This window comes from Manihot esculenta, chromosome 2 (genome assembly GCF_001659605.2).
Source record: "Manihot esculenta cultivar AM560-2 chromosome 2, M.esculenta_v8, whole genome shotgun sequence".
Lineage (NCBI taxonomy): Eukaryota > Viridiplantae > Streptophyta > Magnoliopsida > Malpighiales > Euphorbiaceae > Manihot > Manihot esculenta.
Genome location: NC_035162.2, coordinates 1970414 through 1987713, shown reverse-complemented (window position 1 = coordinate 1987713; position 17300 = coordinate 1970414).

The following is a 17300-nucleotide window of genomic DNA, read 5'->3' as shown; positions in this document are numbered from 1 at the left end:
GTCATGGAAAACATGTTTTTTTAATAAAAAAATAAATTTGAATGTGCAAATAAATGAAATTTTAAATTTGCACTTGCAAAAAATTAAGAAGGTTAAAGCAACATTTTTTAACAATAAATTTTAAATAAACTATTAATTTTCCTGTTATATAAATTATTCACAATAAATACGATGCTATAAATAAAAATAAAAATAAAAAGATAATTATGTAAATTTTCATTTTATTGTTTGTGGATAATAAGTAATATTTTTATTTTACCAAAGAATTTTCCCTCCTTAACCAAAATGAGGGAAAATGTCCTCTCAATAATATTTTTCTATTCAATACTTTCCTTTCTCTTTTTTTTTTATACAAACACAGCACAAAAGAAATATAAAATTATTTTTCTTTTATTGCGAAAGTTTAATTTCAGTATGATTTTTAGTAAGACAAATCTAGAAATGACTCACGGCTGCTGTAATTGTCGTTCTTCTGGAAAATATAAATTTAAAAAAGAAAAAATCTCAGCAGGCACTTGGGCAGTCCCGCTTCTATTCTTCAACACGTGTCAAGTGTAAAGTAGCCGGTTGGCCGCCGAGGATAAAAAGAGAAAGTGGATTTTTTAAGAAGTCAAGTGATTAAAAGTTCAGATAAAAAAAAGTGTTTAAAAAAATAACCCTATATATAAAATTTAAATGCTACGGTAAAAATTGAATATTTAATATTAATTATTTTAATATATTATATTTAACGTATAAAAAAAGTTTCTTTTTATATCTTGCTCTCCTCTTTTACTTTTCGTTAAATTTAATTTTTTTTTTCTATCTCATAAAAAATAATCTACATCAATTATCGATAAAAAAATATATTGTTATTTTTATTAAAAGTTTTTAGATATATTCTAATCGTCACTTATAATTTTTATATTATGAGCATATTTCTCACATGCAATCTAATCAATTTTTAAAGTATGTGTCCTATTTGACAGATTTATGGCGGCAATCATCAAACAGTTATTGTATTAAAGGATTTAGTTCTTAGTTACAAGTCAGACATTTTATTTTTGATGGAAACGAAAACTCTTAATTTTCGTATGTAATTTTTTCATAGTTTTTACATTTTGATGGTCGCTTCTTAGTCAATAGACAATGATTGAGAGAAGATTTTTCGTTAATATGAAAGAATCATGAGTTTATTTCTATAATTTACTTTTCTTTAAATTTTATTAATTCGATTGTTTCGGAATGTAATGTTGAATAGAGATTTATTAATTATTATGAATTTTTGGAATCGTAATGACGATATCAGTATTAGAATCTTATTCGACTTTTATCTCATAGAAATTTTCATCCGTGACTTTGTTCGGAAGATTTTAATGATTTATACTCGAGAGATGAGAAAAAATGAGGAGTATTTTTATCAAATTATTTTATGTAGGATTTAAATAGGCACTCGAAAAGTATTTTTGCCAAATTATTTTATGCAGGGGTTTGATTTTTAATAATCGTAAATCTTTGTTAGACTTTAAAATTGATATTTCTGTTAAATGGGTTCGTCATAATGCTACTCTAGTTTCTCATATTTTTGCTAAAAAATTTATTAGGTATAATCGTCTATCTGTTTGTAATGATATCCCTCTTTGATAGAATTTTACTAATATATTTTTATTTAAAAAAATAGAGTTTTATATTGAATAATTTAAATATATTATTATATATTTAAATTTTTTATTTTTAAAATTTTTACAATTAAACTATATGAAATTAATTCTAATAAAAAAGTATATTTTACAATATTTTAAAAATGTTAGTCAAATGATAAATTATCCAATATATAAAAAATGTTTGTTTTTTTATTTATATGCATCTGAAAATTTTCTCATATAATTGGCAGGTAAAAAAAATATAATTCATGAAAAGGTCATACTTTGTGAATGCTTAAATATTAAAATATATTATTTCTCAATAATTTCCCTCTGACCTCTACAAATCGTGAAAGTAGTTTAATCTCCATGAAAATGTATAAAAAATTAATCTTATTTTACTTTTAAAATAAAATTAATAATAAATTATAAAATAAATCAAAATTGTTTTAATAAAAAATATACTTAAAGAGTTCTGGGTGCATCCCTAAGAGAAAAATAAAAAGCGAGAATAAAATAATCGAAGAAAAAGAGAAGTGTTCAATAAAAAAATAAGTAATGTTTTTTGTTACCATATTGACATTTTTTTCTTTGGTGATTTTTTTTTATTTTTATATTTTCGAATATAGGAAAGACATTTGACCTTTTACTTGTTTTTTGTTTGACTGTTTCTTTATCGAAAGAGTAACTAAATTAGAGTTTTCTTTTACTTTTATTTTTTTCATTTTTTTTTGTGTAAATTATGTTATTTTCTCTTGCGAGGGATTTGTGCGTATAGAAATACTTCGCTCAATCACCACTTTTGTGTATTATAGATGGACTGAGCTATGCTACATTCTCTTTTATGATATTTTATAGTATTACATGTTGGTATGATTTTTTTTTTATTGCTCCTGTATGTCATTATTTTATAATGCTTAATTTGTGCTGGCTTTTACAATATTTCATCTATGAGATTGATATTATTGAAATTGAACCGTCATATGCTGTTATTGTGATATTTCTTTTTCTTTGTGTATTTTTTTATTTTAATTTAATTTATTTAACTGCTTTTATTTTGAGGTCAATTTATTAATTCTTTTTAGATTTATTTTTATACTCTAACTTTACGAAAATAGAATATATTATGTATTGATAAAAAAATCAAAATTATTTTTATACTATAAAATATTATACTTTTGTGCAAGTAGTGAATACCATAAATTTTTTAACATTTTAATTATCGAAGTAGTTTTGATCGTAGTCACCTACAAAAGAAATTTATATACGTTTGTTCCAGAAAAAGAAACGTAAACGTAATCGCAACTCCTTCATCGTCATTACACGTCTATTTTCCATCAGTTATTTCAACGGTAATAATAATAATAATTAAAAGTCATATTCAGTCTTCCACGTACACTTTTCCTTCTCCTTTAGGAAATTCTTAAAGCATGACCAATATGCTTAACTAAATGTAATTTTGAGATGCCTATCTAGAGTAACTTTGGTTACATTTTGCTGCTTCGTCTTTATAATAAAAATATATTTTATAAAAATATATTTATAAAAACAAATTTTCATTTCATAACATCCTCTTTAAAAGAGGCATGGATTGACATTATGAAATAAAAAAGCGAAGAATATCGTAACGACTTACAATAATTTTCGATCTTTAATAATTTATTTATTATTTCTTTTATTCACATCAAATTTTAGAGCATAGTTATCTACGCCATCAGCACTAAGATAAGTTATAAATAAACTATCCACCTAACAAAACACTAAGATTTCATTTAAAACAAAAGACAAGGCCGAATATGTCCTACAATAAAAGAACCCAACTAAAAAACAAAGATATTAAGCATCAATTTGCACTCAAAAGACATAAACGTTTCATTAAAATAGAAACATGTGTTACAGAGAAATCAAGACTACAAAGGCAAACATAAGCTAGGGAACTTGTCGTGACTACTGATGTTTCTGAGAACACTTTCGAAGTTTCGCTTGCTGAAGTGGGACGGGTGGTCCACTGTTCATCTGTGTTTGGTCGTAGTCCATCTGCTGAATGCAGCAGACTGTTGCTTTCAGCTTTGGCTTCTTTTGGCTTCCTTCATCTTTTTTGCTAGCTTCCCTGCAAAAGTCATTGTTTAGCATATCATCTTGATTCATATCAAAAACTTCTTGACTCAAACAATCAATGGTATCTAAACCATAAACAGGGGATATGTCATGGGGATATTTCATGGCATCATAAAACATTAAATTTTATTACTTCCCCTTCAAATTCCATGGTCAATGTGCCATCATGCACATCTATCTTAGTTCTGGATGTGCTCAAGAAAGGTCGTCCAAGTAGGATGTCTGAAGTAGTGTTGCTATTGTCTTCCTCCATATCAATCACAAAGAAATCTGCTGGAAAGACAAGTTGATCTACTCGCACCAGAACATCTTCTAGAACTCCTTTTGGATATACTACAGAACTGTCAGCCAATTGAATGACTATTCTAGTGTCTTTCAATGCACCTGCATTCAATCAAAGAATTATAAATAGAAAGAGGCATAACATTAATTGATGCACCTAAGTCACACATGGCCTTTTTGATGCCCACATTGTCAATTTTGCAAGAAACAGCAAACATCCCTTTATCTTTGCACTTGGCTGGGAGTTCTCTCTTTATGACAGCTGTCACAACTTTTCCCACACTTACCTTTTCTTTCTTAGCAAACTTTCTTCTGTTAGTGTACAGTTCTTTAAAAAATCTTGCATATCTGGGAATTTGTTTTACAACATCTAGCAAGGGTATGTTGATCTCCACTTTCCTGAATGTTTCAAGGATCTCTTTTTCTTCTTTTTCTTTTTGTAATTTTTCAAACCTTTTTGGGAAGGGAGGTGGAATCTTGAAGCTTACTTGCTGATTTGTATTCTACTGGAGTACTGGTTCTGTTTGACCAATTTGTTTGGACAAACAGTTTTTTGGCTGTTTTTCTTCAGCAGCTTGTCTTTGCACTTGTGAACTTCCATCATCAGCCTTGACATCTTGAAGTTCTTTCCCACTTTTTAACATGATAGCACTTATATTTTGCTTGGGATTAGCCTCGGTTTGGGAAGGTAACTTACCTTGGGATTCAAGCTTGCTCACTGAGGTGGCTATTTGACCCATCTGATGTTGGAGGCTTTGCACAAAATTTGCCAATGTCTTCATCAACTCCTCAAGGTGTATATTGGAACTTGGAGGTGCTGGATTTCTTTGATAGTTTTGATAGTTGTTAGCCCTTACATAGCTGAAGTTCAGATGGTCCCTCCAACCTGGATTGTAGGTGTTAGAGTAGGGATCATGTCTTGGCTGGCCATTGAATCCTCCAATTGCATTTACTTGCCGGTCGTCCTCTTGAAGTGTAGGACATTGATTAGTTGGGTGTCCTACATGTCCACATATCCCACATGGTCTAATTTACTGAAGTTGTTGAGCTTGACCTATGACAAGTCTTTTCACAGCAGAGGTTAGTTCAGAAATTTGAGAAGTGAAAACAGATGTACTTACCTCATTGACTCCTCTTTGCAGCTGATTTTCATCTCCATATTGTCTAGATGCTGCTGCAAGTGTTGAAATTAACTCTCTAATTGCTTGAGGTGTTCTATCTTCAATTGAACCTCCACATGCTACATCAATGAATTTCTTTTCGGAGGGTAGCAAACCTCCATAGAAGAATTCTATGAGTGATTTATCTGAAATGTCATGTTGAGGACAACTTGTGCACAATCTCTTAAATCTTTCCCAATAATCATACAAATCTTCAGTTTCTTTTTGCTTAATGCCACTTATCTCTCTTCTTATGCCTATGGCTTTAGAAGTTAGGAAATATTTATTCAGAAAAGCTCTAACCATACCATCCCAATAAGTGATTGAACCGGGTGGTAGGTAAAATAACCAATCTTTGGCAAAATCATCAAGTGAGAATGGAATGCTCTCAGTTTTATATGCTCTTCAGATATGCCTTGCGGCCTCATGGATGAACATACTATGTGAAATTCTTTCAAATTCTTATGTGGATTTTCATTCTCCAAGCCTCTAAATTTAGGTAGTAGATGTATCAAACCTGTTTTGAGCTCAAAAGGGACTATCAATTGCAGATAGGTGATGCAGAGAGGTGCTTGATTGCCTATAGGGGCTGCCAACTCTCTCAGTGTTCTTTCTCTTGGTATTGGTGGCCTCCTTGCTGGATTTTCTGGTATTAATTCATCATGGACAGCAGGTTCAGCATGTGCAGCAGGTTGTCTATTGATTTCAGCCATCTTTGCGGCTGTTTGGTCAAGTTCAGAAGATGTTGATTCAGTCTCTGCGATTGCAGGTTCCTTGGGGGCAGATTCGGTGGTGGCTTGCTCCCAAAGTTAGGTTGCTTGCTTCCCAAGTCGCTTGATTGTACGCTCAATTTCTGGATCGTAAGGCAGAGTTTCCTTGCGTCTAGCCCTGGTCATGAAAGAAAAATAAATTAGTTAAATCAGTTCTCCGGCAACGGTGCCAATTTTTTACTGTGCGGTTGTCGAAACCGATCAAAAATAACCTTTTTGGTTATCAATAATTTTACAACTGTAGATAGTGGCAAAAGGATCGAATCCACAGTGAATTGATGCTTACCTATTTTCCTTATCAAGACTAAGTAAATAAACTGAAAGTAAAATAAAAAGGGGGGTTTTGAGATTGATGAGTTAAACTAATACTGAAAGCAATAAAATAAAGCAAATAATTAAAGTAAATAAATTCAATAATGAGAAAAACTCTAGTTGAATAATTGAATCCACTTCAGTTGTTGAGATTGATCATTGACATAAAAATTCCTTTATTTGATTCAATAAATTAGTTATAGAGGTGGAAGACGTTTCTCACCACCATATCCCTCCTTAAGCATAAATTAATTAGGGAACTAATCACTAATCAACAAGTTGCCAAGGAACGTCATTGGGCCTTTGGCATCTAACAACTGTCAATTGCATTAAGAAATAGAGAGACATAATTCTAGCTACCCAAACACATGGTGATATTGCTAGATCATGCAATTTCCTTAGTTTTTACACCAAGAGTTACTTGTGTTTGAATAATTCAAGCAATTACGGACTTAAAACTATCCAAACTAACAAATTATTACCTTGCAATTAAGAATCAATTGGTCCTATTGATCTAAACCACAAAGCAACAGTAGAATTAAGCATGGGATTGCATAAATATTGAAAAATAAAAGATAAATAATGTATGTTCAGATCTCCCAATCCATAAAACAACTAAAATTTCACCTAATCTTCAGCTAGAAAAAGAGGTTTCAGCCACTCATGGCTGAAACAAAACACAAAATAAAAGAAAGAGAAGAAGGAGAAGAGTGGCCTGCGGCTTGGCCTTGAAGAAGGAGGTGCGGCCGAATGGGAGAGAGTCCAAGCGTGGGGCGTGCGGCTCCTTATGTTTTATAGCATGAAAGTGTTGCCCTAGGTTTTCTTGATGGAGTGGAGCCTTCTTTTGAATTTTAAATTTTGAATTTTGAATTTTGAATGTCCTTTGAATTTTGAATTTTGAATCCTTGGGAGGGAAGGACATCTTCTTGAGATTTGGCTTCCTCAATAAGGGAAAGACTTCTTGAAGATTTGAAATTTGAATTTCAAATTACTCTACTGAATGTACTTTCCTTATTTATCTCCTCTTCAGCTGCAACTTGGCTTGTGCAAACATGTTTGTTCTCCTTTATCCTATTTTAGGCAGTTTTAAGAGCATTTTCACCAAATTATCTCTTTACACCATTTTCTGCAAAATAAAATCAAAACCACAAAATTAAGCAGAAAAAGTGTAAATTAACATTAATAAGAACATAATAAAATGGTCTAAATTTGGTCTGATCAGTCCATGCCCTCCCTTTGATGCTCTTGTTGAATTTCCTTCAAATTCTTCAGAAAATTCATGAGTTTTCTTTTGTTTTTGAAGATTTGAGTTTGAATATAAGTTTTAAACCTTGGAGACCTCCGGAGATCTATTTTCTCTCATCTCCAAGTTTGGGTTACTGCTACCTTTAAATCTCCAAGAGGTAAGTTTAGATTTTTGCTTTTCCTATGTTTTAAATAAGTTTTAAAAAGGGGTTAAGGGTTGTTAATGTATGAGATGGTTAAATCTAAAGTTTTAGGGGTTTGAGTTAGGTTGATAATGAATGTTTTCTCTTGTGTTGTTTTTGTTGTTGCTTGATGGAGATCAAGCTAGCTTTTATGTCCTTTTTGCATGTTGAGTGAGTATGGATGTTTATGAGTTATGTTTGAACCAAGCTTGAGGCATGTGATGTTTACCATACTAGAGCATTTGATGAGGGCTCTAGTATGGGTTTTATATTTTCAGTTTTGATACATGCACAGGTTGAGCCATGGTTCATGGAATGTTTATATTTTTGTTATATCTTGTGATCATGTATGAGATTTTATCAAGTATACATGATGTATAGTAGGCTTGTTATGGGTTTCGGCAACCTTAAGTCAAACTGAACCCTAGCGTCGGTAGCGGTCCGGTTTCCGGGTCGTTACAGTTGAAGCCCGTCGTATAGAAGTGAGTATGTTCAAAGACCTTGCCTTTAAACTCATTTGACTTAAGATATTTGTTGACTTGGCTCTGGACAACCAACTTGGCGTTCTCCCTAGCATCCACGATCTTCTTTTCATAATCTTTACATCGCATAGAAAGTTCATGGATCTCGCTTTCAAGTTGCCTCCTTATAGCCTCAGAAGCACTCAGGTCCCCTTGAACCTTACTCAACTCCAACTTGACCTCCACCAGTTCCCCAGACAACTTCTGCATCTCCCCTTTGAGTTAGGCAGACGGGGTTGCAAGGCTTATTTCCCTCTGATCCGTAGAGGCCTTTTCTTGAGCAAGCTTGGCTTTTGCGGTAGATCTATCTTCAACAATTTGCATATCCAGGAGAGCAATCTTCTCACCCTGGGTTTGGTTATCTTGAAGAAGCCCTTCCAATCGGTTCACCTCCCCCTCGTATTGGCTTTTTAGTGTCGCAATTACTCAGGCAGCCTCCTCTTCTTTGGCCTTCTCAACATCTTGGAAGGTAGTCTTCCGAGCATTGGCTCTCTTATTTTCTAGCTCCAACAGGGCACCCAAAAGCCACAAAAGCAAGCAGACAAGTCAGGAAATGACCAGAGAATCCAAAAGCAAGAGAAAGAGTAAGAAAACTTGCAAGAGGAACTTGTCTCTTGGAAGCTCCAAAAAGGTCCTCCTTTGACTGGGTAGTAAATGAGTGTGATTGCTCAGTGGACTCAATCACTCTGCAAATGGTGCTCACCATCTGACGATCAGTCAGATTAGGGGATGGCTTGAAAACGTGGTTGCTCAGCAGTTTAGCAATAGAGATAGGAGTATAATTAGGGCTTAGTTGGAAAGACAACCCTGACTCATTGAAAATTAAGGTGGTGGGGAGACTCCCACTGGCCTTTCGAGACTGGTCTTCCTTGCCTTTGCCCTTATTCACCTTATCCAAGGAAGGCTTCTTCGTGAGTGAGGAAGATGAAGTCCCTTTTTGAGAAGAGACCAGCTCGGATTCCTTCGCTAGCCTTCTTTTCTTTCCTGACATCCTTGAAGTAGTAGCGGTTGTCTCCTGAGGCAGGTGAGAATTTTTTCTCTTTAAGCCTCCATCGACCTCCTCAGCAGGAGAAGACCTGTCAAGGCTAACCAGTGCCCTTACCATGGCAACCGCCAAGTTACTCCCAATAATAGGAGCACCCCTAATTGCTGCAAGCACAACCTCAGTTTGGTCGGAGCTAACCAAAGCCAACTCTATATTGACCCCAATGGAAGACAGGGAGGCACAACTTGAGCTGACACGGGATCCACCCCTAGTATCTCAACCACTAGATCTATAGTCTTCCAGATTTTGAAAGCCTCAACATCATCCCGGACGGCATCCCGATTGAGAGAAAAATTTCAGAGTGTCGAAATTTCCTCCATAGGGACTATGGAAGCTGCAAAAAACACACCAAAAAAACCCCCCAAAGTAGTGAAATCAACAAAGAAGCAAATAACAAAGGAATGGTCAAATACCGGTAGCATAACAACCCTCCCCGGGCGAATATCCAAACACTTGAAAACATCATATTTGAAAGGAAATGAGGAGATCCGATTAAAGTATAACTGCTCCCACTCAGAGAGAAGAGGAAAAGCATTACAAAAAGTATCAACAGACCCCCATCCTAGCTCTAAGCTCCAGTCAAAGCTTTCCCTGGCTCCGACTATAGCAAAACTTTCCACTCAATGCTTGATAGAGTCCTTATGGCCACTGAAAATAGTTAGACCGTTCCTACCACAAAAACTCAAAAACCCATTATTAGCCTTTAGAATCTTAAAAAAGGCCTTGAACAAGCTTAGGGAAGGAGCAAAGCCCCAACCTCAGCATATTTCCTCAAAAGCACTCATAAAAATGATAGAATTGGGGGTTAACATCCAAAGTGCGGCCTGGTAAAATTTAAAAACATAGTGGACAAACCTAGAAAAAGGGAAAGAAAGAACATAGTCGATCTATTTCAAATAGAAAACGAGCCTTCTCTCAAGTTGGATGTCCACTAAATAAAGAGAATGAGGGAAGAAAAATAAAGCAATATGCTCGTTTAGATTCGGAGCACGAAAGTAGTGAGTCTCTGTTGAGAGAAAGGACCAATGAAAGTTTTCCGAAGGGAGGTGGGATAACCCTAGAAATGATCTTTTCAACCTGAGGGAATGGCAGAGGAGCCATCGGAAGAGAGGTGCATATATAGGAATTAGAAAGCTTGAAAGAAGAAGGAAAAAGTGAGAGAAACTCTAAGAGTAGCGAGTAAATGCAACAAGAACAACGAAAGCAGCAAAAGTGAGCACGTAAAGATGAAGACTCCTTTTTATACTCAAAATCAAGCATTTATGGGCATTCAAGATGTCACCCTTCGGTAATCCAAACGACGATAATCATCAAGGCGTGTCTGGGAGGACGCGCATATGAGTATTAAGTACTTATGACAACTCCTAGTTACTCGAAAAGGAATTGATGAACGCACATTTGTCAATAAAGTGCAAAATACGATTTGCTCATCCAACTGTCATAAATAATCATCGGAGGAGCGAAAGGGCATCTGATAATATAATAATAACAGATTTTGTCAAGATCATGATACATGTATAAGAGAGACATAAAAGTCTCTTGTACCAGACCCTCTGGTCTAACCAGACAAGGAAAAGTCTAACCTGCAGAGTATACGGATCAGACCTCCTATACCTTTAACCTAACTTGAGCCCTGGATAAATGTCTGACCTCATCTATATACGAAACAAATAGACCAACCTTTTTAGAGCTTATAAGACCTCAATATGGTCATAATTATGCGTGTGGTAGGACTGACAGACATAATGCGGGTGATAGATAGGGTATAGACCAAACGACTCAACATTTATTAGTCGACTGCCCGCTATTAATGAACCGCCTTACGTGTAATGACCCGAAAATCGGACCGCTACCGGCGCTAGGATCCAGATCGACTTAAGGTCGCCGGGACCCATAGCAAGCCTGACACACTCTCTGTGTACCTGTGAAATCCTATACATGATCATACATTTTCTGTAAAAACGTAAAACTTTGCTCTGTACCAAGGCTCAACCTGTGCATGCACTAACTCTGTACTACAGAACCCCCTTACTAGAGCTCTCATCATTGCTCTAGACGGGTTAAAACTCTTAATATGTTAAGCCTGGTTTTCATACTCATCAAGAAAACATTTACAAAAACAAAACATGCATACAAAAGGGGATTTACAAAACATATGGGTCAAGCACACTACTATACTCTATACAATACTAAAACATCTTGTTTACAATATTACATGTCCACACTATGCTATCACACAACTCTTTACTCTTCATGTACTCTGCTGACTCCCCTTGTACTCTGATCCTGCAAGACTGGGGTTAAGGGAGAGGGGTGAGCTATACTAGCCCAGTGAGTAGAACAATAAAAACATGTTAATAAACATGCTCACATGGAATGCATCACAGCACAAGTAATCACATACCGAACGGACTGAATCAAAAATCCCTCAGTGCCCGGCCCGCGAAGGAGCTCCTCAGGACTTTACTATACAATCAATAGTACCGAAGTACTCTGTGCCCGGCCCTCTCGGGGCTCCTCAGGACTTTACTGGGAGGGCTAATGAAACAAGCTCTATGTCCGTTCGCAAATACAAGAAATAATGCAATGCACATAATCGTGAATTCTAATGCAATCAATCTATTGCATAATCATGATGCATGAAACATGCTAAAAGCATTAGAAAGATTAAGTTTAGTTCCACTCACCTCTGGCTAACTCTGTACTGACTCTGACAGTGCTCACTGCTGATCTCTTCGGTTCCTCTGGTCCGTTCCTACACAGGTGGACTCAAATGAGGGACCAAACTAACTCAAGAACATCTCTCTAAAACTCCCCAAAAAACCCCCCTAAAACATCCTAAACAATCACATAAAACAAGCAAAAGAAGGCTGGACAGGGCACTTTCGGCGGCAAGTTCGGCGGCCGAAAGTCCCTCCAGAGCCGAAACTCAGGCATTTTCGGCGGCACCTTCGGCTGCCGAAAATCCTTTCCAGAGACGAAAGTCCCTAACCTTCGGCGGCACATTCGGCGGTCGAAACTCCCTCCAGAGCCGAAAGTCCAAACTTTCGGGGGCGAGCTTAGGCAGCCGAAACCACCTCCTTAGCATGTTCGGCGGCCGAACCTTCCTTCGGCGGCCGAAACTGGGTTCGCTAGTAAGGCAGAACCCTGCTCTGCCTCATGCAAACTTCCTCCCAACTTCCTCATACATGCAACCAACAACTCAACAACAAACATATACCCAAGTACATGCACAAAGGGGTCCAAAACTACCTTAAAACCCCAACAAACATCACAACTCAACACATAAACATGCTTTCACCAATCAATCAACCAAAACCTCTACTTAACCTAATCATGCATTTCTAGCTAGCAAACTCCATAAAACCTTCATAAATCGTGAAAAGAAGTTAAGGATCTACACTTACCGATTGTCCATCGGTCTGTGGATGGAAAACAGTGCTAAAATCCAACCTTGTACCCATAGCACTCTACAGACTCCGCCAAAATCTGGAGGTGAACTGAGGTCCTCTATCCGACACTATAGACACTGGAACCCCATGCAACCTTACTATCTCTTCCACATAAACCTGTGCCAACTTATCCACAGAGTAATTACTCCTAACAGGGATGAAGTGAGCAGATTTAGTCAGTCTATCCACGATCACCCATATGGATTCTAACCTGTTGGACGCTGCCGGTAACCCCACCACAAAATCCATAGCTATGTTCTCCCATTTCCACTCTGGAATCGGTAGTGGGTTAAGCATTCCAACCAGCTTCTGATGTTCTAGTTTCACCCGCTGGCAAACCTCACAGGTGGACACAAACTGTGCCACTTCTTTCTTCATAGCTGGCCACCAATACACTCTTTTCAGATCCTGATACATTTTGGTGGCTCCAGGGTGAACACTGTACCTGACATTATGAGCTTCCCTCATAATGTCTCCTTTCAGACTTATGTCATCTGGTACACATAGTCGATTCCCATAGCGGAGGATCCTTTTGCTGTCAAATCTGAACTCTGCACTGTTGCCCGACTGAACAGTCCTGGCAATTTTCACTAACTCAGGGTCCTCATGCTGTTTCTGAGCTACCTGCTCCAGAAACACGGGTGTCACTCTCATCTGTGCTATCAACGCACCCGTACCAGACAACTCTAGCTGTAGCCCTTCGTCAATGAGCTTATAAAACTCCATCACCACTGGTCTTCTCTCTGCTGCTATATGGGATAAACTGCCAAGTGATTTCCGGCTTAGGGTGTCTGCCACAACATTCGCCTTACCCGAATGATACTAAATCTTGCAATCATAGTCACTGAGCAGTTCTACCCATCTTCTCTGCCTCAAATTCAACTCTTTCTGACTCAAGATGTACTGTAAACTCTTATGATCTGTGAAGATCTCGCATTTAACCCCATAAAGGTAATGCCTCCACATCTTGAGTGCAAAGATAACTGCCGCCATCTCTAGGTCATGTGTGGGGTAATTCAACTCGTGCTTCTTCAGCTGTCTAGAAGCATAAGTAATCACCCTGTCGTTCTGCATCAAAACACAACCCAATCCCACTCGGGACGCATCACAGAACACTGTGAAGTCCTCATTACTGATGGGCAAAGCTAACATCGGTGTTGATGTTAATCTTTTCTTTAGCTCTTCAAAGCTCTCTTCACACTGGTCCGACCACACGAACCTCTGGTTCTTCTTGGTCAGTTTGGTCATAGGAGCGACAATCTTTGAGAAGTCCTGAACGAACCTCCTGTAATAGCCTGCTAAACCCAAAAAGCTTTTAACCTCTGTCACTGTGATGGGTCTGGGCCAGTTAGCTACAGCCTCTATCTTCTTGGGGTCTACCTCAATACCTTCTGCTGATACCACATGCCCCAAGAATGAAATGCTCCTCAACCAAAATTCACATTTAGAGACTTAGCATACAAGCCATGCTCTCTCAAAGTCTGCAGAACTATCCTCAGATGATGGGCATGCTCCTCTGCATCTCTGGAATACACTAAGATATCATCGATGAAGACAATAACAAAGTGATCCAGATACTGGCTAAAAACTCTGTTCACGAGGTCCATGAATGCTGCAGGGGCGTTAGTCAACCCGAACGGCATTACTAAGAACTCATAATGCCCATATCTGGTCCTGAAAGCTGTCTTTGGCACATCTGCCTCTCTAACTCTCAGCTGATGGTACCCGGACCTCAGATCTATTTTAGAGAAACAACCTGCTCCAGCTAGCTGGTCAAATAGATCGTCGATCCTAGGTAGGGGATACTTATTCTTGGTAGTGACCTTGTTCAACTGCCTGTAGTCGATACAAAGTCTGAGGGATCCATCCTTTTTTCTGACAAATAGCACTGGAGCACCCCAAGGTGAGGTACTAGGGCGGATGAAACCCTTATCTACCAACTCCTGCAACTGCTCTTTCAGCTCTTTTAACTCTGCTGGTGCCATCCTGTAGGGAGGGATAGAGATCGGTCTGGTACCAGGCAGCAATTCTATTTCAAACTCTATCTCCCTATCAGGTGGTAGTCCTGGAAGCTCGTCTGGGAAGACGTCTGAAAATTCTCTGACTACTGGTACTGAGACTGGTTCCCTAACCTGATTATCTAGGTCTCTCACATGAGCTAGAAACCCCTGACAACCCCTCCTGAGCAATCTACGAGCCTGAAGGGCTGAGATCAAACCTCTAGGTGTACCCCTCCTGTCTCCTCTGAAGACACACTCTGACCCATCCTGATCTCTGAGACTGACTACCTTGTCTCTACAGTTCAAGGTAGCTCCATATGTAGATAGCCAATCCATCCCTAGAATGACATCAAAATCCATCAAATCTAGAACCACAAGGTCAGCTGGAAGGCATCTACCCTCTAAGAACATTGAACTGAAACGACAGACTAACTCTGCCACTGATGGGTCACATTTGGGTCCACTGACCCAGAGAGGACACTCTAACCCAGAGATTATCAGACCCAATCTCTCCACGGCTCTCGAAGCAATAAAAGAGTGAGAAGCACCGGGGTCCATCAAAGCATACACATCAGAACAACCAATGATGAGGTTACCTGACACCACTGTGTTCGACGTGTTTGCCTCCTCCTGTGTCACAGTGAAGATCCGTGCTGGAGCTGCTGGACCTCCACCTCGGGAACCTGCTGCTACTGAAGAAGAGGCTGACCCTCTCCCTCTGCCTCTGCTCTGAGTCATGGCTGGAGCTGCTGGCTGAGCCACACTGACTGAGGTCATCTGCTGGGATGGTGCCATAAAGGCTCCTCCAGGACACTCCCGTGCAAAATGTCCCTCCTGCCCACACTTAAAGCAGGCTGTAGATCCCAACTGACACACTCCTCTGTGCGGCCTCCCACATCTCATACAGACTGAACTACCTGTGCCAGAGCTTGAGCCACTACCCATTCCCAGACTAGACTTGATCTTGTTCCAGAACTTGCCCTTTTTGGACTTAAACTTTTCTCCCTTCTTGCTGCCAGAAGCTGCTGCACTGGGGGTCTTAGAACCCGAAGGCTGTGCCACTTGCTGTTTTACTGTTCCCTGAATGATGGCACTTGCCTCCATCTTCCTGGCCGCATCCACTATAGAGTGGAAACTCTCTTTCTCTGCTGGAAGAATCAAGGAGGAATACCTGGGATGAAGTCTCATAGTATATCTCCTTGCCTTCTTCTAGTCAGTGTCATAAGCCTGACCCACGTACTGAAGCAATTCCAGGAACTTATCTGTGTATTCATCAACACTCATCTCTTCAGTCTGTCTCAGCTGTTCAAATTCTATCACTTTCATCTCTCTGGAACTGTCAGGAAAAGCCCACCCAGCAAATTCATTGGCGAACTCTTCCCATGACATGCTGTCCAACCTGGGGTCCACATAATTCTTGAACCACTCTCGAGCTTTCTTGCATCTCAGTGTGAACCCCGCCATCTCAATGGCTCTACTATCATCAGCTCCTAACTCATCGGTTATCATCTTAACCGATCTGAGGTACTCAAATGGATCATCTCCCTTGTTGAATTTGGGAGCATCCAACTTCAGGTACTCTGTCATTTTCACTTTACTTCCCTCAGATGAGCTAGGTTGAGTTGCTTGGATAACAGGGGCTACTGGTTCTGGTGGTGGAGGAGGTGTTGTATTTCTGGGATCAGGGTGTGCTGTACTTGGATGGAAAGGTGAGGGTGGATACATGGGATATGGTGGGTAAAAAGAAGGATAAGGCATATAAGGCATGTAGGTAGGATATGGGGTAAAGCTAGAGTAATCCGACGTACCTCCCATCGGATACCCCGGGCCCTGTGGAAAGGGTGGATAGTGGGGTGGATAACCAAACCCCGAGGCCTGAGCACCTCCTTGAGACTCTCCCATACCCTCTTCAGATCTGTCCATACCCATGCTTTCCTCTCTTTGCTGATCAACATCCATAGCCTCCCTCACTTCATCTGACCTCCCTCCTCTATCTGTTCCTCTTCTGCTCTCGTCAAAAGACCTTCTAGGGTCCCTTGACGTACCCTCCCTGCTTGATCTCTGAGACATCGCCCTTGGCAATGCAGAAGGACGAGCATCTGAACCCTTACTCACTGGTGGGACTCCAGTCAATCGTGCAGATCGATGAGTTCCTCGCATCTTAACTCTGGAAAATAACACATAACATAACACATTAGCATCATATGGTCCATGTGGAAACACATGAACTCTCAAGCATACATCACATATCAACAATGCACATGCATAAATCATGGCATTACACATCATCAGATAGATAGGACGCTACATCCTATCCTAGTGGACATGATTTCCTATTGTGCTTGACCTACTATAACCTCTATGAGCCTGACACTCTCTCTAGGTCCGGCCATATGAACCTAGGGCTTTGATACCAATCTGTAACGACCCGAAAATCGGACAGCTACCGGCGCTAGGATCCAGATCGACTTAAGGTCACCGGGACCCGTAGCAAGCCTGACACACTCTCTGTGTACCTGTGAAATCCCATACATGATCATACATTTTCTGTAAAAACATAAAATTTTGCTCTGTACCAAGGCTCAACCTGT